We start from the raw sequence: 27,092 nt of genomic DNA on the forward strand, positions 1-27,092 counted from the left end.
CCGGATTTGTGCCAGGTAGGGCTACATCCCATAATCTGCGCACTTTCTTCTCAATCCTCAATTCTGTACATGAGGACCTGCCCATGGCCGCCGTGTTCCTTGATGCCACGAAGGCTTTTGACTCCCTTGAGTGGGACTACCTGTTCCAGGTGTTGGGGCGCATGGGATTCCCGAGCATATTTATCTTGTGGATCAAGTTATTATACATGGATCCTACGGCCAAAGTCTTGGTGAACGGCCAGCTTTCTCCTGCGTTCCCGATTACTAGAGGCACCAGACAGGGTTGCCCCCTCTTGCCCCTGCTGTTTGCCTTGGCCATGGAGCCTTTGGCGGCCAAGTTGAGGCAACACCATCGTGACAGGGCGCTGAGATGTTTCCGGCGGCAGATATTGATCTCCATGTACGCTGATGATATCACCCTTTACGTCCGCGACCCCAGGGAGAATCTCAACCCGATCCTTCGGGAATTTATTCCATTTGACATGATTTCGGGTATCCAGATCAACTGGAACAAGTTGTGCCTGTTCCCCCTGACAGCCTCCACAGAGAGATTCGGGATGGACTTCCCCCTTACCTGGAGTGAAGGGGATTTTAAGTACCTGGGCATCCGTATAGAGAAAAGCAGGGACGAGCTTATGAGGGCTAACTATGGTACAGCGATGTCCCGCATTACGGATTGCGTTACTCGTTGGATCGCTTTGCCCCTCTCCATGGCTGGCAGATCCTCTTTGATTAAAATGGTAATCTTGCCGCAGCTGTTGTACCTCTTTCTGAATATTCCCTTCTCTCCCGGTGTCTTCTTCTTTCGGCAACTCCGCTCGGAGCTCACCAGACTAGTGTGGGGGGGTAAGACGCCCCGGCTCAAGTGGGAGATACTTACCAAGCCCTATGACCAAGGCGGGTTTGGCATTCCTAACTTTGAGCTCTACTACCTAGCGGCCCAGGCGCACTACGCCTACTTCTGGATACGGCAGCCTAGATATATTCCGCAGGTTGCGGCTGAAAACTGGCTGGCGCACCCCATTCCTATAGAGGGCGCGCTGTACATTCCGGGGCAGGGAAGAGACAAGACGCCCACGACGTTGATTAGCACTGTGACTGCATGGAATCGGTTGGCTGCCATTCTCGGATTGGACCTGGTGTACGCACCACTGTTGCCCCTTGCTTACCACCCGAATATGCCCCTGTTGCAGGAGGCGGGCTTCCGGAGACTACTTCACGCTATTCATGTAGAGAAGTGGGGGGACTTGTACCACAATGGCGCGTTCCGCTCTATGGAGCACTTGTATGGCGGCATACAGCCTTCTCCCCTAGATGTCTTTCCATACCTCCACCTCCGACAGGGGCTGAGGGCACTCACGCCCAGCTTCCCGCTGGAGCCCCCGTGTATGGCTCCGCTGCAGCGCATACTGGGTGATGACACTCCGGCCAAGCTCGTTTCCAAAATATACCGATCGGTGCATTCCTCAACGCCGGCGCTGCAGTTGGCGGCCAGGGAGAAGTGGGACCGAGAGTTACCGGCCCCGGTGACGGATAAGCAGTGGCAATTCTGCTTAATGCAGACAGACCGCGTCTCCTCCAGTGGCCGCCTTAGAATTATCCATTACAAATACATTCACAGACTTTATTATACTCCGGCCCGACTTTATAGCTATCAGCTCCGTGATGATGATAGGTGCGAGCGCTGCCGGGCTCCCGGTGCGGACTTCCTTCACCTGGCGTGGTCGTGTGCAGGGGTGCACCGCTATTGCTGTCAGGTGTTCGACGCGCTCTCAAAGATGATCTCCACAGTGTTAGTGCCCTCCCCTCTCCTTGCCCTGCTGGGCTACGTGGAGCCCATACAGGCTGCGCACCGCAAATTCATTGCACTTGCTTTTCTGCTTGCTAAGAGAAGGGTGGCGTGTCGATGGGGCAGAGGCAGGGCTCCGAAATTCAAGGACTGGATGCGGGATCTTGTATACTGTCAAGAACAGATTTGTACTTACTCTGAGCTCATGCCGCCGACGTCTAAGCCCGCGGACATTTGGGCTCCACTGCGATGTTATCTCCTAGCCGGGGCGGCCGCCTCAAACGATGTGCTGTTGGACGTGTGATGTTGGACCAGTGGCCGCGAGTGCCGGCGGGAGTGGCTACCCGGGGCTGCTGTGGTGGTGCGTTAGCGCGGAGGGTGCTGGGGATGTGGGTCTCACATTCAGCTGACATGGTGTGCTACTGGTGCGTGATGTGTGGTGTTGGGGTGCCCCCCTGGGGTGTCGGGGCCTTGAGTCGCCTTCTGCGGGAGGATACATTACAGTTGTTTTGCACTGATTCCATAATGCTGGCCTCACCACAGATGCCTGACATGTGCTATCTGTTTCTCCTTCATGCCTGCTATGTATCAATAATGAAGACTGTGCCTGCTCAATGTCACTCTTTGGAACACAGCTGTATGTTTTGCTCTAAGTTTTCAAAATAAAATTGTATAAGAATATTGGGAACAGGTGTTGGTGGCGCTTGGAAAAATGACGGACAGAGTAATAGAAAGAGACCCTTTGCTTGCGCTCCTAGGATACACGGCACGAATGCCTGTTGCTCATAGGACATTCCTTGCTATTTCACTGTTATTAGCCACATGAAGAGTAGCGTGTCGATGGAGAAGGGGCAGAGCCCCGAACTTCAAAGAATGGTGACGGATCTAGCCTATTGCCAAGAACAGACTACCATCTATGCTGAGACAGTACCGCATGCCTCTAGACCTAGAGATATATGGGGGCCTCTTCGGGGGTATTTACTATCACAAAATTGCGCAGATGTGCATCCTGCTCCAATTGCAGTTCCTTGTGTTATAGTGGATGTGCTTGGGAACCATTTGAGTCGTCCAGGGTGTCGGGTTGGTGCGATGGTCCAATCTGGTAGCCTCATATGTGCCTTGGGTTGTCAACAAGCAGATATAACTATTTGTCATTGGATATTCACAACTGGTAAACTCCTCTTGATCCTTTGTACTGATGTATTCCACTGTGTCTATTATGCCCCACTGGCAGTACGGTGAAACTAAAAAGATTGCTTATCGCCTATGTTGCATTTGTGACACCAGACTGAAGAGATTACTGTGATACTATTGTGATTCACTGTATATTGCAATGGTCTACATTGTAGTGCTCTATGTTAAAACTTTAAATAAAGTTTTAAAAAAGAAAAAAAAACCACAGTCTCACACACCTCCTTCATGCAACACATGCACTTCATCCTACAAACAAAAAACAGCTTCACCCTGAAACAACCATAGCACACAGATAACCGGGACCATGAACCAACTACATTAACCTCATCACAGACCTGGGAGTTCCACCGATGACTGCTCCATAGACCTCCTAGAGAGCCTGAAGAAAATCAGACTCTTCTACCTCATCGGACTCAACACACATTGCAGGCCACAATCTTTGCCAATGGGAACATAATCAACAACATTTCTGCTTCACCGCTAACATGAACCAACCACTCCATCATACACTTCCAAATCTCCACACCATAAGTCAAAGCACCCACCAGCATCAACCTGCCCAGCTAGAACTGACACAAAATAACAGAAGCTAACTGGCACAAAGCCCTTGAAACTGGCCAACCCAACACCACTGACAACCTACGCAAGGATATCACCAAGTTCAACCAATGAGGCAAGATCTGTGCAGGTTCAATTGCATCCTTCAATCTTCAAAGACAATAAAGAATCAATAAACAGTCTGACTGGTACATAGGCGACCTCTGGGAATCCAAACAACACTCCAAACAGGTGGAATGAAAATGGAGATCCCTGAAGCTGATGCCCCCAAGACTGCAAAAGAGAAGAAGCCTAATCAAATGTATTGAGACAAGCACCAACAGCTGCAAAGAGAACTTCGCTATCATTAAGAAGTTCACCATCTAGGAGGTCACAGCCAACTCCATCACACCATCACAGGAAAATTCTATCCAACTTCTTCCACAGCAAAATCATAAATATCTTCAATAACTTCGAGCAACAACTTATGACCACACAGTTTACAGAGTCAGGTGTTTCACAGAACATCACATCTTAGGGGGTTGGTCTTTTTGGGTAAATTTGTGAAGGCGCAAAAGGTTTGTTCCCAAAGCTTTGAGGACAGGGGGCAGTCTCAACTGTTAACATGTAATAGAACTTTAAATATCAAACAAAATATAAGACTGTAAAGTAAAAGGAAACAACGTTGTTAACTAATCAATTAGGAATAGACTTTGAAAGTACATGGCAATCTATCTAGAACAATTCAGAATGTTCTGAAACAAGCCAGAAGATTCAGCAATAAACCAGAAGGTTTGTTGCTCTCTCTTTGGTAATTGTGGTATCTGACAGATTACCTAGCCCAAGCTGATCTTCCTAAATGGAGCAATGAACACCAACTGAGTTTTAATGACTGTTTTGGAAACCATAACCTGTTTGCAACAAGAAGTACAAGCCTCTAGGGTTGAAAGTAAGGATTTAAGAAAGGAATTGGGGACAACCAGAGAGAAGTGGCAGGTTAGTCCTACCAGACTAAAACTGAAACAGAAAGTCTGAGAGCTGGAATACCTTTAAATCTTGGGCTCTGCCTCCTCCCTTGGTAGGTTGTGGAACATTGTCTAATCAGACAACTACTTCTCCTTTGAGGGGTGGATTTCCAGGTGCACCATCTCAATCTACTTTTCCCTCTCCTGCGCAGATAACTACCAGTTCTATTCAAGTTCTTCAACCACTGCCACCCCAGGGTGTTTTTGGTCCAGGGAAGACATGGCTTGGCAGTTCGGGCTGGACTGTTCCTATGAGGCACAGGGTCAAGACTGATTTGCATATAGCTGTGTCTGAACTGGGGTGGCGAAGTGAGCTAAAGAACGATGACGGATTCAAACCAGATCTGTGACTGGGTGTGAGAAGTTTCACCGCTCCGTCCATCATCTCCCTGTGTTTGTATTAAAAACCTTTCAGCCATTGTTCAACCCATCACTCAACTCATGAGAAAATGAGCTACATTTATTTGGAAAGGAGAATCAGAAAATGCATTTCAAACCCTGAAACAACAATCAATTCATGCCCCTATCTTGAGGCATCCGTTGTTATTCTCTCATTCATACTTGAAGCAGAAGCTTTGTTTTATGCAATGGGTGGGGTTCTCCTACAGCGTCACCGGGATACCGGTCAGTTGTCTCTGGTGGCCTATTGTTCTCGAAAATGCACCCCATGTGAATTGAATTGATGGCAATAAAACAGGGATTCAAAGAATGGCATCATTTTCTGATGGTTGCCAGACATACCATAAAAAATTATTCTGACCACCAGAATTTACAATTTTTTAAATCAGCTAGGGCACTTACTCCTCGGCAGCTTCAATGGCCTTTATTGTTCTCAGACTTTGAAAATACAGTCCAGGTCCTTAGAATGGGAAAGCGGATGTCCTTTCAAGGTCTCAGGTCACTCAATAGACAACAAAGAAGATCCAATTTATATGAACCACCATTTATTCTCCCAGAGCCAGGAATAGTTTCTAATAAGGTGAAGCTCATAGATAAAACTCATGATTTATTAACCAAACTAAAAGAGTGAATATGGAATATTGATAAGGAGACGTGGTTAAAAGCGGCCTTGGTCAGAAAAAAGAGAGATAGGCTATTATATCATCAAGGTAATCTCAATGTCCTAAATCATGATTTGCAATGTAACGTTTTAAGCTGGGTACATGAGTCTGATATAAGGGATCATAGGGGAATTCAGAAATCTATAGCTACTGCTCAACAATATTTTTGGTGGCCCACACTAAATTTCGATATTAAGAAACATATCACAACTTGTGCAGTTTGGGCTGAAGGTGGAGAGGAGTTGGCCTAACGGCTAGGGCATTCAACCTTAGACCTTGGGATCTGGGTTCGAGTCTCGGTAATGACGCTGAACATCCTGTGATTCTGGGCAAATCACTTAGGGGCATATTTACAAGGCGGCGATTGTAAATTATCGCTGTTTTTGGCCGAAAAGCGGCAATCATTTTATCGCCTAATTAGCGAGGTCATGCTAACTCGTGAAACCTTGCATTAGCGCAAGAATTCTTAACACCCAGCTTTGCATCTCTAATGAGATGCAACGTGGGCGTTCCTGACCTGACATGAAAGGAGAAATGTCACTAAGCGACATTTCTCCTATCATCAAGCCCCACGCTATGATGCATAGCGGCAAGAAAAGTAGTGATAACCCCTGTTATCGCTACTTTCCTTACGCCTGCTTCAGGACTGACTTAGCCATGATATCCTATGGAAGGTGGATATCATGGCTAAGTTTGTGGGGCCCTATCAACAAGCTAACGCCAAATTTCGTGAGATTATTGCTGGGTTTCCAGCGATAATCTCACATTAGGAAGTTAGCGCTAGGATTTTTATCGCATTTGAGATAAGCGTTGCTAATAGTACGCTATCTCAGCGATAAAAATCCACATTAGCCAGTGATAATTATCCTAGCGCTAAGTGCGCTTAGCGATAATTATCACCGGTTGTTGCTGATATGCCCCTTAATCTCCCCGTGCCTAACAAAAACAAAAAAATGAATGTGTGTCCTCATGTAACGTAACTGGTGCTATGTAAAGCGCACCAATGTGAGAAGGTGGCCTGACATATGCTGTCCATTAGTTCTAGTGGGCACCTTGTATCCGTCCAAACAACCCCTTATGGTGATAGGTTAAAGACAACCTTTATTGAAAGCTATCCTAGTGGTAGCTATGGAGAGCAGCCTTCAGGGTAGGTCTGAAGGAATGTAAAGCAGCTTATTTTACCAGTCTATAATCTCTTGAATGATGAAATGAAAGGAAAACCACACCAGGTATATATTTAAAATATATGTATTTAGTTTAAAACACACCCCTCTAGTCTCTTTATGAGATTGGAGTTCAAAGTACTTAGGGGCATATCTACAAGGCGGCAATATAAAATTATCGCCAAACTTCGTGAGATTATCGCTAGGTTTCCAGCGATAATCTCACATTAGGCAGTTACCGCTAGGATTTTTATCGCTTTTGAGATAAGCGTTGCTAATAGCACGCTATCTCAGCGATAAAAATCCACGTTAGCCAGCGATAATTATCCTAGCGCTAAGTGCGCGTAGCGATAATTATCGCCGGTTGTTGCTGATATGCCCCTTAATCTCCCCGTGCCTAACAAAAAAAAAAATGAATGTGTGTCCTCATGTAACATAACTGGTGCTATGTAAAGTGCTCTGATAGTTCGCGCTCTATAAAACTCTCCAAAAAATAAAAATTAAAAAAAAGGTAAGGCAGAGCACAACAACTAGCAGCTTTGCTATGCCCTATTCCACCTAGTCCATGGCATACTATCTTCATGGATGTTATCATGGAAATGCCTGAAAAATAGCAACAATGTCTCAACCGGTATCATTAAGGAAGATAATTATATATGCATGTACAATACATTACAGGAAGGAAGAGGGAGACTCGTGGAATTTGTAGAAAGTGCTCTTGGCATCATATATTTAAAGTATCAAAAAATGAAATTTAGAACAGTTGTATCAGCACTGTATGCATAAATGCAGAGGCAACCCGAAACATACTTGGTGCAATAATGTGCTCGGGACACAGGGAGGTGACGGCGTAAGTGACAAGTGAAGGAGCAGCGGAAGGCGCCGGTGACAAAGTGAAAAAGAATATATTAACAGAAAATTATATGGTTTAACAGAAACTATTTACAGGATTAGCTCATGGTTTAGTACAACATTTTTAGTGAGAACCATATTTGAATTTGCTCCGTGGATTGCGCTGAAAGGTTGACGGCGTTTCGATCCTATTTAGTCAGGGTCATTTTCAGGACCGGGTTGCCGGGTCAGGGGTGTTGTACAAAGAAGGAAATGGAAAGGTAAGGGTGGGGGTTGGTGTGCATGAGGCAAAGAGGTCTATGCAAGGAGGGGTGGAGTGTGGCATACCTGAAGGAGGTAAGCTGCGGACGACAGAAGCCTTGCCCAAGGTGAAAAAGACAAATCAATTGGTTTGCGCAGATGGGTGCAGGGTGAAGGCGAAAGCACGCAGCATGTGGGAGCTTCAGACCGTGAACACCAATCTCGAGGGAAGCCGGAGATTCCTTGATGGCAAAAAGGGAAATTATTATGGAGCAGTGAAAAAACAGGCATTGTAGGGGGAGCGCGGTGGTAAATTAAACTCACCAAACAGCCGCTTGGGAGCTTCTGTACGTGAGAGCCAATCTCGAAGGGAATCGGATGTTCCTGGTGGTGAAGGGGTGAATTAGTATGAAGCAGTAAAGGAAAAAATCTCATCGCTAAGGGGGCGTTGTGGTGTAGAAAACTCACCAAAAAGCTGAGTGGAGAAGCGAGGCTGGGAAAAAATAGCACAGAGTCGGGATGCCGATCTGCTGTACGACCAGGTTTGTAGTCGAGATGCACGGTCCGTGAGAAGGATCCTAAATGCGGATGAAATGCGGGGCAATGAGGTTAGCATTATCTGAAGCCAACAATTGGGATAGGGGTGAGGCTATGCGTGGGCGGGAGCTTACCGTGAATACAGGCCAACGAAGGAATCAATCCAAGCATGGTGGATGAGAAGAATCCTAAATACGGGTGAAATGCGGTGCAAACAGGGAATAATAACCTGTTTGCCCCGCATTTCGCCCGTATTTAATTACCCAGATCTCAACCTGGTCTAAGGGTTATACTCCTGTAGTTTGTCCACTATCATAGAAATGCCTGGCAGTGAAGAAAACACAGTCACTCTAGTAGTGGTTGATCACCTAACCAAGATGTGGTATTTCATAGCTTTGTCTAAATTACCTACTGCTATTGAATTATCATACATTTTCTCACAAAATAGTATCCAATTACATGGCATTCCTAATGTGATCATAACTGATTGAGGCACTCAAATCACTTCACATAGTTGACAACAGTTATGTTCAGTGATGAAAATAGATGCTTGCTTATCTACTACGTTTCATCCAGAAACTGATTGTAAAATAGAACGCTTAAATAAAACATTAATAGAGTATCTTAGGTGTTTGGCAATCACTCCTACTGAAGATTGGAGCAGCCATTTGTGGATGGCCAAGTTTGTTAATAATAATTTCGAACACGCTACCTTGGCTATTTCCCTTTCTATTGCACAAATGGTTATCATTATTGGTGGGTGGTGAACTTCGCTACTTTGCTACGCCGGCGGAGTTCACAGAGATTTGCACAATTTGTCAAAAAATGCTCTGCCATTCGCTGGCGGAGCAGAGTTTACCGGCTCGCTCACTGCAACACTCACCCCTGTAGAGAACCAGATCAAAAAATACATAATTTTGAACTTTCATTCCAATCCTTGCAATGAAAAATTACAATAGCGGGCAACCTCAGAATGCATTGTGGTTGCATTTGGAGCCGCATTGTGGGGTGAGTGAAACTAAAGAATATCTATTGCAAACCTTATTATTTTATAGGCACGTCTTGATTCTGACACAAGGAAAATACACTCAGATAACTTAGCATGACCTGTACACAGTGCATTCAACCTGGCTCTTGACACATGGTGTGCTACGATCTGACATATGCACTGTGCTGAGAGTGCAGAGTCCACACAGCACAGCTCTCACAAAAACACAGTACTCACAGTCTGAGCAAAGCACAGACAGGACTCAACACCTGCAACCTGACACACTGCGCTCATATGCCGACTACAGATTACCCCACTGTGCCCTTCCCTCCCAGAGCCTGCTTTCTGTATCCATGTCAGCAGATAGTGTGTGAAAGGTAAGGTGCCCCCACTGAAGGCTTCTTAGTGACAGACCTGCGAGCCTCAGCAGTCCAGTATGACAACACACAGCTCTGGTGTGAAATGTCACCCTTGCAAACTGATTGAAGCATATTTTATTATCTCCCATGAATCCAGGATGAAACTGCTTTGAAATCAGTTAGTAGTTTAATTTAAAGTTTTCTTGAGTGCATACCAGTATAGATATGGTGTCAGGAACAACTTGTTTACCCTGAGAATAATAACTATGGTCTAACCCATGTACAAATTCCAAGTCGTCTCTTGAAGCATTTTCTCCACGTTGCCCAGCAAACCTCATTGGCTGCCTTCTTTACCCTTTCAAATATAGGTTGGCATTCTAGTCTTTGCTGCATGTGAGTGAGGCTGTCACATACGGGGCTGCAGCCGGAGAAGAACCTTGCCTCCTCCAAGCTCAGCCTGCAGCAGTCACACACTCGAGTGGACAGAGACAGACCTCTGTTTCCGGTCCAGGGTAGACATGGCTTGGCAGTTCGGGCAGGACTTTTCCCATGAGGCACAGGGTCAAGACTGATTTGCGTATAGCTGTGTCTGAACTGGGGTGGCATGGTGAGCTAAAGAACGATGATGGATTCAACCCAGATCTGTGACTGGGGGTGAGTGATTGAAAAGTTTCAGCACTCTGTCCATCATCTCCTTGTGTTTGCTTTGTTCGACCTTGCACATAATGACATGCAAGTGTGATAGTGTTCTCATGAAGTTCTTTTGTGGCAGTAGGGGCGGTGTTTCTTAGAAACTAACCCAAGTAACAGATGCAAATGTGTGTCAAAAGTTGATGTGACAAAGGGAAGGCAACTTTAGGAAAGAACCATGTACATGTAAATTGGCACTATTTTCTACCAGGCCTAAGTCAGTCACATGACAGCATTGAAGTAGGTGGTGAAGTTGAATATTAAATCAAACATATACCTAATTGTAAGAAAATACTGGGTCAATTCCACTGCGTAATATACTGGAAAGGGCAGGGTCCAAAGGAAAGGTCTTGGGAACCAGATAATCATCTCCATGCACCACAATTACTTTGCAGCTTCTACAGGTAGACTCCCACCAAGCAAGGTCACCCGCTGAGGCAGAGTTTATTAAGGCGGGGAACTGTCATGGTCACCCAGTTTACAGAGTCAGATGTTTCAGAGAACATTGCAGAAGGTTTGTCATTTTGGATATGTTCATGAAAATGCAAAAAGATGATTTCCAAGGCTTTGAGGGTGGGTGGGAGTCACAAATGTTGAAATCTAATAGAACTGAAATGAATTTAAGACTGTTGGTAAAAGGAAACAAGGTTGTTAATCACTTATAAATAGACTTTCAAAGCACATTGCAATATATCTGGAAAAATTCGGAAGGTTCTGGAACAAGCCATAAGATTTAGGAACAAACCAGAAAGTTCTGGAACAGGCCAGGAAATAGACATTGGCAACACATCGCAATCCTTCTCAAACAAGCCAGAATGTTCTGAGAACAGCCATGTGATGGTGGCAGCCATCTTTAATTTTAGGAGGATATAAATACCACTCCTTTGGACCACCCCCTTTGCTAGGCAATCGGAGTTCCAGTGAAGACATCACCCATGTTTCTCCTTTGCTGACCAAGCTTACCTGTGCTCCCAGTAAATCTTCTTCCTCTGTGAACCTTGTGCTTCCTGGAGAGACTTCTCGACGATCTGCAAGAGATAAAAGAAACAAGAGAAAGCTAAGTACATTTACTGTTTACCTCCTTCATGCTCGCATTCAACTTAGGAATTTGAGACAAAGGAATCTTATTGCGCACCAGTAAAAGAACTTGGTGGACAAAAATGAAAGACACTTGATTCTTAATTAGAAGGTACTTATTATTTGACAAATCGGTTAATCTGCACTAACCTGAGAAAGACATCAAGGAAACCACGCAGTGTGTGCCAAATCCAGTGTCTAATTTAATTCTAGTGACAAAACAACTAACAGGGAAAGAGCTAATGTTTTTCTCATGTGAATTAACAGGTATGCTTAGTCTAAATTGAGAGAGACAATGCAAATGATTCTAACTACAAATCATCAGCTATAAAGGTTTTTTTGCAGAAAGAAAATAAATATTTGCCCTTATTGTTCAGGCACTCACACACTGAGGGGCAGATGACAGAAGACCCAGTAGGGTGATACAAGGAATCTGTCATACAGTCAGTGGTTGGCTATTTTTTTATTTTGTCCCATTTCCCCATACCCCTTGATGGTCCTCCAGAATTAGTGCTGCAATTATTCGCTTGGTTGAACATCAGAGGGTGTGGAAAGACAAGCATTGGGCATGATTCCTGCTGGCCGATTATCACAGGTTAGTCAATCACTGTTCTTTAATTGCAGTATCTGTCACAACCAAACCCTACGGATCTCATTGCCAATGTGCCCACCAGCAACCAAGACACCCACCAAACCATCAGGAAAACACTTCACCGAGAAAGAGATCATAGCTATCCTGAAAACTGTCCACTCAGGTGCCCCAATGAACTCTTGCCTCCATCACATCTACAATATAGGAAGACAACAGATCAGCAAGTTCCTCACCTGAATCTTCAACTCTTCCATCAAATCAACCACCGTCTCCAAAGACTGAAAAAATGCAGCAGTCAACACCTTCCTCAACCATGGGCTGACCCCAGCCAGCTGAGAAACTTCTGACCCATCTCCCTGTTCCCACACACAGCCAAAGTGATAGAGAAGGCAATCAACAAACAACTCATCAACCAAATTGAAATTCTAAACCAACTTGACCACACTGAATCAGGTTTTAAAAGAAACCACAGCATGGAAATAGCACTGTTTGCAGCCATGTATTTAATATAGTATCACACTTCACCCCCATCAAAAGACTGAACAACAAAGGTATCCAAGGAGTGGCCCTCAACTGGAAATGCTCTTTCCTGACAGGAGGAACACAGAGAGTCAGACTCCTGCCCTACACATTGGAATGCAAGAACCTGATCTTCAGAGTCCCCAAAGGTTTATCACTCTGCCCAACCCTATTCAACATATACATGATACCGTTCACCAACATCATCAGAGCACATGGCAACTTCATCATTTCCTATGCCAATTTAACCCAATTTATCCTATCAATGTCTGACAAGTCCACCACCACAACTTCGCCCACTGCATGATCAATATAGCCTTGTGGATGAAAGCCAATTGGCTGAAACTCAACTCCAACAAGACAATAGTGCTGATCTTCGGGAACAGGAATTCCCATGGGACTTCACCTGGTGGCCTTCAGATCTCGGACCCACATCAACCAACTATTAAAGAAACCTGGGAATCATCCTCAATGACAAACTCAACATGACAGCACAGGTCAGATCCTTCTGCTTCCATATACTCTGCATGCTTTGCAAGATCTTCAAATCGATACACAAGAAAACCAGCTGTATCATCACACGAGCCCTCATCAGAAGCAGATTAGAGTATGCCAACACACTCTTTGCTGGAATCCCCAGCCACTACCTCCAACAGCTCCATACCATCCAGGATACCACAGCAAGACTCATCTTCGAGCTCCCACAAAGCACCTGCATCACACCACATCTCAGAAAGCTCCACTGGCTCCCTTTACATAAACAATGCCAATTCAAACTCCTTACGGATGCATACTAGGCACTGCACAACACCGGACCAACATACTTGAACAACTGCCTTCACTTGACCAACCCACCAGACACTTGCACTCAGCCTCACTGTCACTTGCTAGACCCCCATATCAGCAAAAGCAGAATGGGAGGTCTGGCATTCTCCCACATTGCAATTGCACCCAAATCCCGGAATGATCTCCCTCTATACATCAGGGCCTCCTCCTCGTTTCTTGAAATTTTCAAGACACTGAAGACCTGTCTCTCCAACTAACTCTCCAAGGCTGACTCACTACACTGTATTTGTTGTTTATATTTTGAAGTACTTGGCTATTTGACTACTACAGTCAAAGATGGTTTAAGAATCACACTAGGAACAATAAATTGCTTTATTTGTTCTGCAGTGTGTGAAGTAATCTATGTTGGTTAATGTCCCCTTGCCTGTTTGTTTAACATGTCTGTCTCCCTTTGTTTGTCCTGCAACAATCCTACATTACAGACACCGGCATTGGAGCTCTGTTTGCCTGGGTGAACTATCCTAGTCAGTTTTACTCTCTCTCCCCAGGTGTACCCAGAAGGTACCTTGTTCTTCCTTTGTACTGGACTACACCACTCATCCAGGTTCCAGGGTACGTCACTTCACATACACAAACACACATTCAATCTGTCCCTGTCAGAGGATCCCTTGGTCCTGTTTAAATCCCTTGGGCTTGAAACATGTTGACTCAACTCATTACACACATCCTATTTTGAGCTCAAGAGGTTATAAATGTTCCCCTCTGCAGTCACGACTTCACTGTCCTTGTTTTTAGTATAGCAGAGAACCCCAGTGAATAAAGGATATCTAGTGGCTTGCCTATAGCTATATTTGTTTCTCACTTGCACTTTCCCATCTCTACTCACATTCATTTTTTTGCTCCCTCACCCATCGGCATATAGAGAAGACATTGGGCAAAGAGCCCCCCACGGGACCTGTTGGGCATCGCAGTGCCAGCCCAACGAGGAGCCGCCCAATGATGAAGCATGAACCCTCTGGGGTGTGTGAGGGTCCTTGCTCCTTAAAGGAGCTCTCCCCATAGCTGTTCTTTTAACCTCCTGGCACCTGGGACATAACCCCTCGTTTCCTAAGTCACAGCCTTCCTTAGGAACTGAATACTCAGTTTTTTGTGACTCACTACACCCTCTGGTCCATTTCAATACACCTGCAACAGCCCCTAGATACCATTTCGGGTGATGAGCTTCGCGATGCAAATCCACATAACATAACATGTTTTTTTATCTTCTGCTCAGGCCACCCCCAAGCACCTTGTGCAGAACCACGTTGTCAGGGACTAAAGGAGGCCATTCTTATTGTCTCCTAGGAGAGGAATCTTGTACCTGGAAATTTCAAGCAGAGCATGGTCGTCCAGGTCCACTGGTGGCCACCTCTCACAGTCACGCACTAAGGCCTTCACTTATAGGTGCTGTGACTAGTGTGTAGTCTGGAACATGCTCGTTCTACCATTTGGGGATGAGTCTCACATGGGATTGAAGGCTGCTAATTGGTAAGCGAGGGGCTGATTCTCACTTGCAAAGACTCTTAAGTCTACAGAACAAACCGGCATGGATCATCAGTCCTTTTGGCCTCTATGTGGGGTACTCTGCTGCTGCCTTCTTCCAGTGTTTTTTACACTTGGTCCTGCCTTTTGGAAGCTCCTTCCCGTCCAGCAATACACAGAGGCCTCACATCCAGGTGATCACTATTGGCATGCAGGCCAGAAAGTCACTTTGGGGATGATCCTCCCCACGAAAAAATACATCAGTCAGCAAGGGGATGATTCTGTCTTGCAAGGTCCATCACAGCCCTTCAAAGCTCTGGGAGCCTGCCATGTGGCTCCTTGATATGTGCGGCTGCCATGTTATTAACTCCCAGCCAGCCAGCTGCTATACGTGTTGTTGCCATCGCTGAGTCTGAAAGGCCATCGCCAGCTCCAGTGCTCCCCAATGTTACAAGAAACTGCAGTTTTTGTAAGTTACTTTAATGGAGATGGCTAATGGATAGTGGATGGTGAAACTCTAGTGTCAAGCACAGTGCTTCAGAGAAGATCTAACAATCTATCTTAGATACCCGATCCTGGGGCCTATGTACAAGCCCCTATCGCCACCACAAAGTCACTTATAGAAATGTTGTGGTGGTGATAGGGGCTGTGCCTTATGCACAAGGCAGCATTAAGCCACTTAATGTGGCTTAACGCTGCCTTGTACATAAGGCCTCCTTTCACGCTATGGTTAGCGTGAAAGGGGTGGGCAGTGGGTGTTGCTGTGGGCATTTCACCACAACACCCAATAATTTGGATGCTGCCTCCTATGTGCAAGGGTGGCGTACATAGGAGGCAGCGCCAAAATTAAGACCGGGTAAAAACTGGTCTTAAGATGGCGAAATGAGGAGAAATGCATTATTTCTCCTCATTTTTGCTTTTTCCAATTGTGCTGCCTTGGGAAAAAGCAAAATGTCATTCTTTGTTTATATGTAGGAAGGTGTCCCTTCCTGCACATTAACAATTTTTTTTTTTAAATGCAATTTTTTCACTTTCATGTGTGCTGCATGAAGCAGTACGCATGAAAGTGACAGGATGGCATTTCTAGGATTGTTTATGTGCAGAAAGGGACACCTTCCTACACATAAACAATACTCCCCTGCATGCAGACACCCTTGCACACAAATACAATTCCAACCAAAGGCCCTGCAAAGCATTATGGGACGAGATTAGCAGTGGGCAGTGAATATTATAGTATCCAATATCAAAATAATTCTACAAGGACCTGCAGTTCAACTAGTCGTTACTAGGTGTCCCTCACGAGTCAAATGCAAATGCATTGACATTATTACATCAAGCTGCAGTTCAACTAGTCATTGCTAGGTGTCCCTCAAGTCAAATGCTTTTGCATTTCACTCATGGGGGATGCCTAGTAACAACTAGTGGAACTGCAGCTTCATGAAAGGGTTTCAATGCTTTTGCATTTGACTCATGAGGGACACCTAGTAATGACTAAAAAAAACGAAGGAAAACATGCCAAGTCTAACAGACCCCTACTCACAAAACACCAGAGACGTCTGGAGTGGGTGGGCACAAACTCCGCCACAGCTGAGTAGGCAAAATATCCTATTTATTGGCTGCTGGTTAATCAAGTTTGACAGGACATAGTGTTCCTAAATGTGTGCAATAACACCTTATCTCAGTTCCCTAGTACAAACTTCTTTGTTTCAAAATGACTAAGGCTGAAAATAACACAGTATTGGAGCGGCGCCTCTCAGCAGATGATGAAGAGGTGGTTGGAATTCTCATTCCACCTAAATTCAGACATACAATCTCCATTAAACTATTAGAAAATGGTTTAACACCTAGGGGTGGCTTACTAGCTTTTGTAATCGAGACACACAGATCAAATGAAAGAGAGGTATTCTTTTTGTGGGTTACATTCTCACAAGCGGATGCTAGCACACACACATTTTACTCTTCCACAGAGGGAGATTCACCAGCAGAATATGGTCCCTGCGAGGACATAGAGGTTCTGCTCACGTACCAGGAACATTTTTACTGGTTTAAAGGTGCCCTACCCCACTTAAGACCCAGAGTAACATTAGGCCCACTCAGAGGAGACGGGGCAACATGGCCAATATTGTCGGCTTACACACTGCACCCCGACATTGATACAATGTCACAGCCAGACTTACTAATACAACACAAAGATTTAATTAGAATCTACAGAAACCTGATGCAATTCGTCATGAGGACTTTCACAGTCCAACGAAAAACACTTGCAACAAATGGAACTCAATCACAGGGTACAGAAATTAAAATAGCTCCACAAACATTGCCCACGAAACGGGAACAAATACCATTCTGGGTAGCTTAAAAAATAACTCAGCTCGAGGCAGTATTCCCAAATACTACCACGTTTGAAAATCACAGAATGCTAACAAGCTGCTTGCCCATGGGGATAACACCACAATTAGAGGATTGCACCTCCTGCAGTACAGTCTTCACTGCCATATATACCAAAACACATGGTATTCCTTCATTAGCGGTGATACCAGATGTATTCGGACAAATTCAAAATGAGTACAGAGCAGAGCCTGCTCTGAACCTAGGGATGAAGTTATTAAATAACTACGACCAGGTATCAGCCACAATTCTAGCTAATATTAAAGGGGAAGCAGCTTCAGTGACAATCCGCCAACGCCTAAGGGAGTACGGTCCATTGGATCAACAACACAAACTGCCCAAAAAAATCAAAACTGGGGGGCAGATTTATGTTTCCTGGCGCATCCCTGCAAATCAGCAGGGATGCGCCAGGAAAGATGTGTCACGCAAGTTTACCCTTGCGCCACCACAGATGCGCCGCATTTACAATGCAGCGCATCGTGGCGCAAGGATAAACAGATGCGTGACGCATCTGATGGCATAAGGGCGGCGCATTGCTGGAGTCGTGTCGCAAGCACGACACAACTCCAGCAATGCTCAGGGGCTGCCCATACCTAACATGCTGCGTCATGCCTTACGCCTGCTTCAAGCAGGCGCAGGGTTTTGACGCAGCAGCGTCGGAAAAGTGACTCAGTGAAATCTTGTAGATTTCACTGCGTTACTTTTCCGAGGCTTTTTCCGACTGAACGCCCACCCTGCATACATTAAACTTGACGCAGGTTTAATGTAGCACAGGGCTTTACAACGTGACGCATCTCCCTAGATGCGTCACGTTGTAAATAAGGCGCAACATGGCACATGGTTTACGCCGCCGCTGCGTCACAGAAGTGACGCAACGGTGGCGTAAATGTCTCGCAAAGGGCTTGTAAATCTGCCCCTGAATATGCAGAGTTAGGCAGAGACAGTTTGCGTAGGAAAGCTTTAAAATCACAACTGATGGGCAGTCCTGAAAAGGACACTTCTAAGCAAACACCTGCTTCTTCTAAAAAGGGGATAATAAAAACAACAAAGTTTTACAGCAAAGAGATCCCAATCCTGAGGTAGATCTCCTCCACAGGAACACTCTGAAAAGAGGTATATTCCCAGGATTAGGGATAATATTAGGAAACCTGACAGGTATCAGGATACTGCTACTTGTTCCTCTTGTTCCTTTCAGGGCTCGATGAAGAACTCAGAGAGAGAAGAACGGTCAGAACACAAAGAAGAGCGTACAAAGTCCAGAGACAAGCAGCACGCTCAAGATTACACTTCTAAAAAAGAAGACAAGCCAAAATCAAAACCTCAATTTAAGAAAAAGAAAGTTGTAGGTCTGAAGATCAGACATGCCCAGAATTCTGAGGACGCAGTTTCTGAACGGGGAATGGGCTCAGACGATGCTAGACAGTGCGGCAGAAGTAACAATAGCTTTCTAGAACATGAAGGAATTTCTGGTGAGAGCGGACTTTAATGATTACATCAGGGTGGAAACACCAGACACCAGGGTGAGCGTCTCACATAAGTCACACGAGATAACACTCCAAATGGAGGGGACAAGCCCAGGAATGTTAAGGGTCTCTCTTGGGAAAATCTGTCATTCGGGTATAACATCCTATTAGCAGAACAAGATTGGCCACCAGCATTCATTATGCGTGCCCTAGGGGGGAAGATATCATTTTTCCAGCATTCTCCAACCTCGTTCTCATACACCTTAAACATGCACATGCACAGGAGTAGACAGTAGCTCTAGCACCAGCATTGTATCAAAATCATCCTGGGGGGATGAGGATTCAACCCACCACGTAATCCTGTTAAAAGTTTCACCAAATGCTCAGAGGCAATAACCACTAAAGCAAGAAGCTGAAAAACAGGTCAGGGAGATCTTAGATCAACTTGAATACCAAGGGGTGATCAAAAATTACACCTCACCAATTAACAATTCTTTGTTTCCCTTATCAAAACCGGATAACTCATATCGCCTAGTTTTAGATTACTGACATTTAAATGCATGCACAAAGACATTCGCTGTCCAAAACGCGCACAGTGCCTCATTAATGAATAACATTGTGCAGAAAAAATACAAGACAACACTTGATATCTCAAATGGATTTTTCTGCCAAAATATAGTGCCTGAAAGCAGGTATTTGACCGCATTCTCAGCGTTGGGGTCCCAGCGACAATTTTGTCGTCTCCCCTAGGGGGTATAAGAACAGCCCCGGGGTATTTTCAGCAAGGGTAACTGAGTTACTACAAAGTTTTGATGAGGAAGCGTTATCCTCTGTGGATGATATTATCTGATGGACGATGACTTAATGAGGCACTTAACCAGGGTGAGCACCATAATTATGGGATTCGCCTCTGAGGGCTACAAATGTAACTTTAAAAAATCGAAAATTGCCCACCTAAGTGTCCTATTTTTAGGATACGAGCTTTCAAGTGAAGGGAAAAGCCTGGCAGCTAACTTTTTTAGAAAAATGTGCACTGCTCCAACCTCCAAAAACATTTAAAAACCTACAATCAATACTGGGATTCCTAAATTTCTGCAGAACATACATTTTGGATTACGTAGAAAGAGTAAAACCTTTCTACGACTTAATAAAACCTGACTTTTCAGTTAGACCTTGGAAACAGGAACATTCAAACATCCTAAGTTCACTACAAGAAGACATGATTGCTTCCAAACACTTACAGACACGCGTAAACATACGCAACTTGGTGATCCGTATGATAGCGGGTCAATGCGGGAACACTTACTTAACCATCAATGAAGGTGAAACGGTACCAATCGCATACAACTCACACCTGTACACGAACGCAGAAATGCGTTTTACTTCAACAGAAAAAATACAGACAGCAGTTCAGACCGCTGTAGCAAGAGGAAGAGCACTGGCTCAAGGGTAATGCATAATTGTTGTACCATCCTTAGAGGCTGTTAAGAAGGCAAGCATTCCAAATGCAAAAGTCTTACATCCGAGATGGATACAATGGGTTAATTCTCTTACTGCAACGGATGTTGAATACAGATTTAATCCAAGTCTAAAAACACAAGCATTTCTGCAATACGAACAAGAAAATCCTCTACCAAATGAACTCTTGCCTCTAGATCAGTATGAATATACTAATTACACTGACGGATCTGCTCAACCGGCCATAGGGAGTAAGCAACAATACAGCGCAGCATGTGCTATCGTAAAGGTGGCATGCAGGATGGAAATTTCCATCCAAGTTGGACTAAAACTCAATCTCTAGGAGACTGCACAGCTTAGATGGCAGAACTAAAAGCACTGATACTGGCACTTGTAAATACGGATCACAAATTCCCCATACTAATTGTGTGTGAATCCTTTTACTGTGTACAGTCGTACAATGAGTACTTACATAATTGGGAACTAAATGGGTTTAAAGATACAAAAGGTGGTACTATTAAGCATAAAATGCTACGGGAACAGGTATTTGAGTTGAAAAACGAAATACCGCGGGTTCACGTGATACATGCACTGAGTTATCAGCGTGATAGAGTTCACATTGAAGGGAATTCATTAGCTGGTGAAGCCGCAAAGGGGGCTGTGCGAACGGCTTCCGTAACTGCAATCACTTGCTCTAAAACGAGGATAGACGGCGAGATTATGGTGGCTGTCATTGCTTTAAGCAAGGGCAGCTCAGCAGTACCTAAACAATACCCACTCAAGTACTCCTACAAGTTAGATGCACACAACATTCCATGTGCTCAGATTCCTGGAGTGGGGGATAGAGTAATACCAAATATGGATTATAGACAAGGTTTTGATTGTTGCTGCACACGAGGTTTGGGTTCTGCGCACACAGGCATTACGGAGACTATTTCCTTGTTGAAACAGCGCTATTGGTGGCCAAGTCTAGCGAAACAAACTAATTAATATGTCTTGAAATGTGACATCTGTCAACAAATGAAAGGCTCCACAGTAACAAGCCAATATTAAAACCAATATTAAAATCTGACAAACCTCTCGCTTGTGTTTATCTGGACCACTGCGGCCCTTTACAATCTGATGGTGCTTAGAAATATATCTTGGTGGCAGTGGATTCATGCTCCAGATTCCTAGGGGTTTGGCCTCATCGCCCGGCTGACGCTCGAACTGTTTTAAAAGATTTGCGAGTCTTTATAGGGACATACGCAGTTGGCACGTTACATTCTGACCGTGGCCCGGATTTAGCTCTCAGGCTTTCAGAGAGGCCATGGAAAGTATGGGCATAGCATTGAGGTACTCCTCTCTGTACCATCCTGAGGGAAATTTGGTTGTGGAGAGGAAAAACCAGAACTTAAAGCAATCTTTAACAGCTAGGGTATTAGGCAAGGGTGATAGTTGGGTCAATCACTTATATGGGGTCCAGAAAGCACTCAACAATCAGCCAAGAAGTTATCTAGTGGGTGTCACTCCATATGAGGTCCTATTTGGGATGAGAATGTTGGTACCTGATCTTGATTGTGAAGGCACAGTGACGGATGGGAAACCATTTGATATCCATGATCGTTTGGCTGTTTTACAGGATCTACGGAGGCACCGGTGATATTAGAAAAACACGGGGTGGGCACTCGCAGTGTTAGAAAAACGCGGGGTGGGCACCCGCAGTAAAAGCACAACGGGGGAATCCCTAGGCTGGGGATTCCTCCAGCAAGGGCTGCAGTGTGGTACTGCGCAGCCCCCAAGCTCTCCCTCTCATTCAGGGAAAGTCCAGGTCCTTTCAAGAATTAAAGCACTCACAGGGCGCTGGGAACACAAGAGGTCCTGGAATCCAAGCAAGGCAGAAGGGTCCCAAGAAGCAGTCCTCCAGGCATCACGGGGCAGGGCAGAGCCCAGGAAGGCAAGCCTTCACCTGGGCCCCAGCAGCAGCACGCCCCTGGTAGATTCAAGTCCACAACAAGAACATTTTCATGGGGTCCCAGCCCCTACTTTTATACAGCTTTTTCCTTTGTTCTGCAACTGTCAGGCAAGGGGAGAACCAGATACAACTGGTTCAGGAGCACTTTGTTTGCTCAGCTTCCCTCTCTATTCACAGGACAGGCCAGGGACATCAGACGCACCACAGGAGGTGGAGCCAGCATTGTGGAGGGAAGGCCCAGCCCTATTCAGGTGCCAGGTGCAACTCCTCCCTCCCATCTACATGCAGATCCCTCCATTCACCACCGGGCAGACTCACCCTGGCTCCTGGAATTCCCCAGCCCTCTCAGCTCCTGTCAATCACAAGTCAGACTTGCAATTCACATCACACAGCACACAGAAATGCCAACTTCTAAAAGTGGCACTTCTCCACCAGTCCCAATAAATCTGTGCACACCATTGCGCAGCATTTATTCTCACGAGTTCGCACATACCAAACTCGCCCCTGCACTCCTCTCACATCAGGAACTACCATGGACACACATATCCCCCATGCATTCCTATGGGAGGGCAGGCCAGTCTCACTAAATGTAACACAGAGCTCACGCACTTTACACTGGGACACAGTGCTAAAGTGCCTAGAGGCCTAAAACCACTAACACTACATAGGGAAAAAGGCCAGGATAAATGCAAAAAGTTTAGGAGTGAGCCTGCCAAAAGGGCAAGGTCCAACAGTGGGTATTATCTTTAATATGTCTGATACGAGTGGTATTGTACACCTATTTAAGACCATAGGGTCAGGATTTCTTAGCACCTTTCAGACAATCCTCTGAGTTATTCCAAACTTTATACACTCCATATTTGGAAGAATTTTTTGAGTTCTACCTCTGTCAATAGCGGGTTTCCTGATCGTCATGTATCTGCTACGCAATGGATGGCCCAATTACCAAAAGCGCTCCTTCCTGGAGAGGAAATACCGTGAACACATGGTGCAGCATCTGAGCGCCTCTTGGTTCCTATCGTTTAGACCAGTCGGGATGGACTGCATCTTACCTGTGCATCAATGCTTGTTTTGCAGTGACGAATGCGTGTCTGACACTAGCGATCGACACGCCTGTGGACTTAAACGCAAGGCTGGAACCACTAGCACCCAGGTATCAACTACAGCAGCGGCTGCCTCTACACCAGCTATTGGCAATACTGAATTTCATCTATGCTCCATTGAGGTACTCTGTGAGGTGTTACAAGGTCCGTCCCCTGCGGCAGCAAGCAACGACAATGTTGCGTCTCCCAGCCAAGACACTTCATTTATAATTGGCTCATCGTGTGCTGGGAAAGAATTCGGATTTTCCTTTTCATTTCAAACTCAACAAAAAATTGGAACATTTCCTAAAATTGACACTTCGCTAGAAAAGCTTGGCCTTCTAAAAAGCTTGTAGTTGTGCTAATTATATAAACAAACTCATTGAGGACTGTGACTTAAGGAACAATTCCAATGAACTAGTTTTCAGAAAAGATTTTTTCTCCTTTGTCACTATTTGTTTTAAAAAATGTTTTAAAATGTTTTTAAATGGCTCACTGATAATTTTATGCGCTGCTATCTAGTATAAATTTATGGTTTGCTAGTATTTTATTATTGTTAACTATTCGGAAGAGGAGTGGGTGTTATGTTTCATATAGGTACCCTAATATAGGCCCGGGCAACAGCATACAATTTCACCTACATGCTCTTACACTTCTTTCCCTCATGGAACTCTGATGTGACTTTCCACGGCTCTCAGAAATACCCTGATCTAAATTTTGATTGCACACATGACTGTGCTGATCTTCAGCAGAGGCACTTTGAGGTTGGATTACCACAACTCAACTTTTATTCCAAACCCTTCCATCTTCCGTCTTCATGGCATTTTTAAACAACTTCACCACTTTTACTCTGACCATGGTTGACATCCCACAAGTGCCCTTCTCTTTACTACATCACCCTTGGCAACTTGGTTGTATGCTACATGTTTAGTTTTAGCAAAATGGTGTTCCCTTCACTCTTGTCTTAGTTCCTTACTTCTCCATTCACCAACTCCATTGCATTTTAATCCTTTACCCCCGTGCCATCCAACCTGGACATATCTTGGAATTTGCAGATCAGCCTTTGAAATGTTCAAGAGGGGTTTTTCAAGAGGCTGTAATTCTGTCTTGCAGGACTATTCTCCAATTTAAATTGTTTGCTCGCCTTAACTGTATGTTTTGTTATAACATTTTGTTAACTATATAGCATTATTTGTTTCTGGGTGACAAACAGAACTTCCTTTTTGTAAAAGTCCACTATCTCTTAAATACTTCTGCATTTCACTAGAACAAAATTGATGACTGTTGTTAGATAAAATGGAATTAGGATAACTTTCCATCTTGAATATCTCTTCTAAGAGTTTAATTACAATAGTAGTCGATATAACTCTAGCACAAGTTGCTTGAATCCATTCAAGTCTATCACTATTATAAGAAATGGAGCGTGAATTTCACCATGTAATGGTCCCACTATGTCAATGGCAACTTTATCCCATGGATATTTTAGAAGCTCTCCACATACCATGGGCTTTTGTTTATTTTTTAATACTTTGCCCCTCATTCATTATCAGCTTCATTTTGATTTAAAATAAACCATAAAAGCAAATAATCATCATACATATACAATAAAATATCATCAAGCTAAAAACATTGCATCGTTGATGGCAGAAAGGAGCCTAAAATGCCCCAATAACACAAAATAAATCTCATGAAGGTTAAGAGATCATAAATATAAAATGTGTTCAGAATACTAAAAACACATGTCCATTTATGAGATAAGACAAAACAAGGGGCAGTGGTACAAAAAGCAAAGCATGAGTCAGATTAAAACATCAGGGATCGCCTATGCTGTAATGCATATTTAAGAAATGTAGCATCTCCAAAACAAACCTTGAGATTTGGGAGAGACTGTATGTATCGAAGAGCGGGTATGTGTTGGGAGATTAAGGTACCTCTCAACAGGGGGAACACACATATCCTGGCGTAACAATGATAAACACCACAAAAAAAGTAAAATGGGCAGGGGTTTTCAGAGATTGTTTGTTGCAGGGACATTTCAGGGTTTCCTTTGAGTTAAACTGGCCCAAAGGGAATGAAAGTTGACACCTGATCAGACCCAGCCTGAACCTGGTGAGAAGAGCCCTATTCCTGGCAATCGGTGCCATACCCAAATATGGTTCCATGCCCAGGTTTCTTTGAACACACATGCTCTATGTTTATAGGTTTCTGCAGTTCACAGGACTCCCTTTGCCTGGCCAGAAGTTCCTTAAAAGCATCTTTGAGCCAATTTTTGTCCATTACTGTGAGGTGGCCAGGTGAGATAAAAAGACCTGGTCTGGCCACCTTATGACACATGTCTCTCACATATTTTATACATGGGATGCAAAGGTCCTTGTCACAACCAAGGAAGTCCAGAATTATGTCTCTATCCTGGTTTCACCAATTAGAGCACCATAACTTCAGAGGAGCCAACTTGAGGCTATTGTCCACATACGGTATGCCCATTTCTTCATAAATGGTGTAGCTACATGACCCAGGGGTCACGCCACGTAGGCCCCTGCACATCCAGTTTTCCTTAACCTAGATTCCCTTGGTGGCTTCATACCCTTTCAGACAAGCACCATAGGTGAGGGTCCGGAAAATGTCCTGGCATAGATCTCAACTACGACCGTTACTGACTTGCTGTCTATCTAAGACACCAGGCTAAATAGAAAATCTGCAAAGTTGCAATTATTTAGGCGCCTTTGTTTCAAACAAGGTCCCCAGGACCCAGGCGAGTAAAAAACTTACACCCAAATAGGGGAATTCATGGGCTAAGCCCAGGGAAGTACACAGAATTACAAAGTGGCAACTTTTCACTCGCTTCCACTCACATGGCATAACAAACATTTTAGACTGATTTGTGCGCCACCCCAAGCTGCTCACAAAATCAGCAAAGGTATACAATTAAACCAGGGGGGAGGGGGATTGGTGTTTGAGACATTGAAACAGCATCATCATCATATAAAAGGACGGGGACGTGTCAGCCCTTAACCTTGTAATTCATTCGGCAATCCAAACAATCTCTCCAATCTTTCTACTTTGGTATCCATTCTTGGCCACTAATATTGTAACGTCAATCTTTCTTTAGTTTTCACAATAGCCATTTGTCCATCATGGGCCAAATGAAGTAATCTCCCTCGCGCACCAACCAGTGGTGAGAGTTTTGTTCCAACAGTGAGAATTCTATTCACCACTGAGCGTTCATCTGTAATCATGGACCAGGGTTTCTTCAATTGTTAACCTCTTTCCGTAATTTCAATTGCTTTAGAGAATACCTAATCCATGCCTAACTCACTCTCCTTCTTCTACAGCACCCAAAGTGACCGCACATATGTTCACCTCGTCATCCAAGAATGTTTCTGCATTCTGCTCAATTTTATCAACATTCACCAAGCAAGATAAACAATCTGTAAACCTAATAACCACCCCAGGAATAGAGTCAATAGTGAAATCTATGCTTGTAAGGAGATACTTCCTTCAAAGATTTGTGATCTGAAAGCACTTTAACTTTCATGTCCCAAATCAAATTCCTGTATTTTATCAATGCCCAATAATTGGCCAGGTCTTCTTACTCAATTACTGAGTAATTTAACTTAGATCATTTTATGCATGAGATGCACAAGCAATTAAATGCTCGATCCCATTCCTTTTTTAAATTAATTCATATCCAATGCCTTTTTCACTGGCATCTGTTATTATGAAAGTCTCTTCACCTGGTACAAATGCTTGCAAACAGAGGGCATTTCTTATGAGAGTCAGTATCCCACTAAAAATTTAAATTTTGCCTTATAGCTGT

At 44.4% G+C, this 27,092-nt stretch overlaps 1 protein-coding gene across 2 annotated transcripts in view; it reads right to left on the minus strand.

The window, feature by feature from the left end:
* LRRC70 (leucine rich repeat containing 70) overlaps nucleotides 1-27,092 on the minus strand; it is a 90,192-nt gene that overhangs the window by 49,899 nt on the left and 13,201 nt on the right. For both annotated transcript variants that reach the window (XM_085631623.1, XM_085631612.1), the window contains exon 2: nucleotides 11,399-11,463. The gene's annotated coding sequence lies outside the window, so the exon portion shown is untranslated. The remainder of the gene's footprint in view (nucleotides 1-11,398; nucleotides 11,464-27,092) is intronic.

The sequence above is a fragment of the Triturus cristatus genome, chromosome 2_1, assembly GCF_964204655.1.
Source record: "Triturus cristatus chromosome 2_1, aTriCri1.1, whole genome shotgun sequence".
Taxonomy (NCBI): Eukaryota; Metazoa; Chordata; class Amphibia; order Caudata; family Salamandridae; genus Triturus; species Triturus cristatus.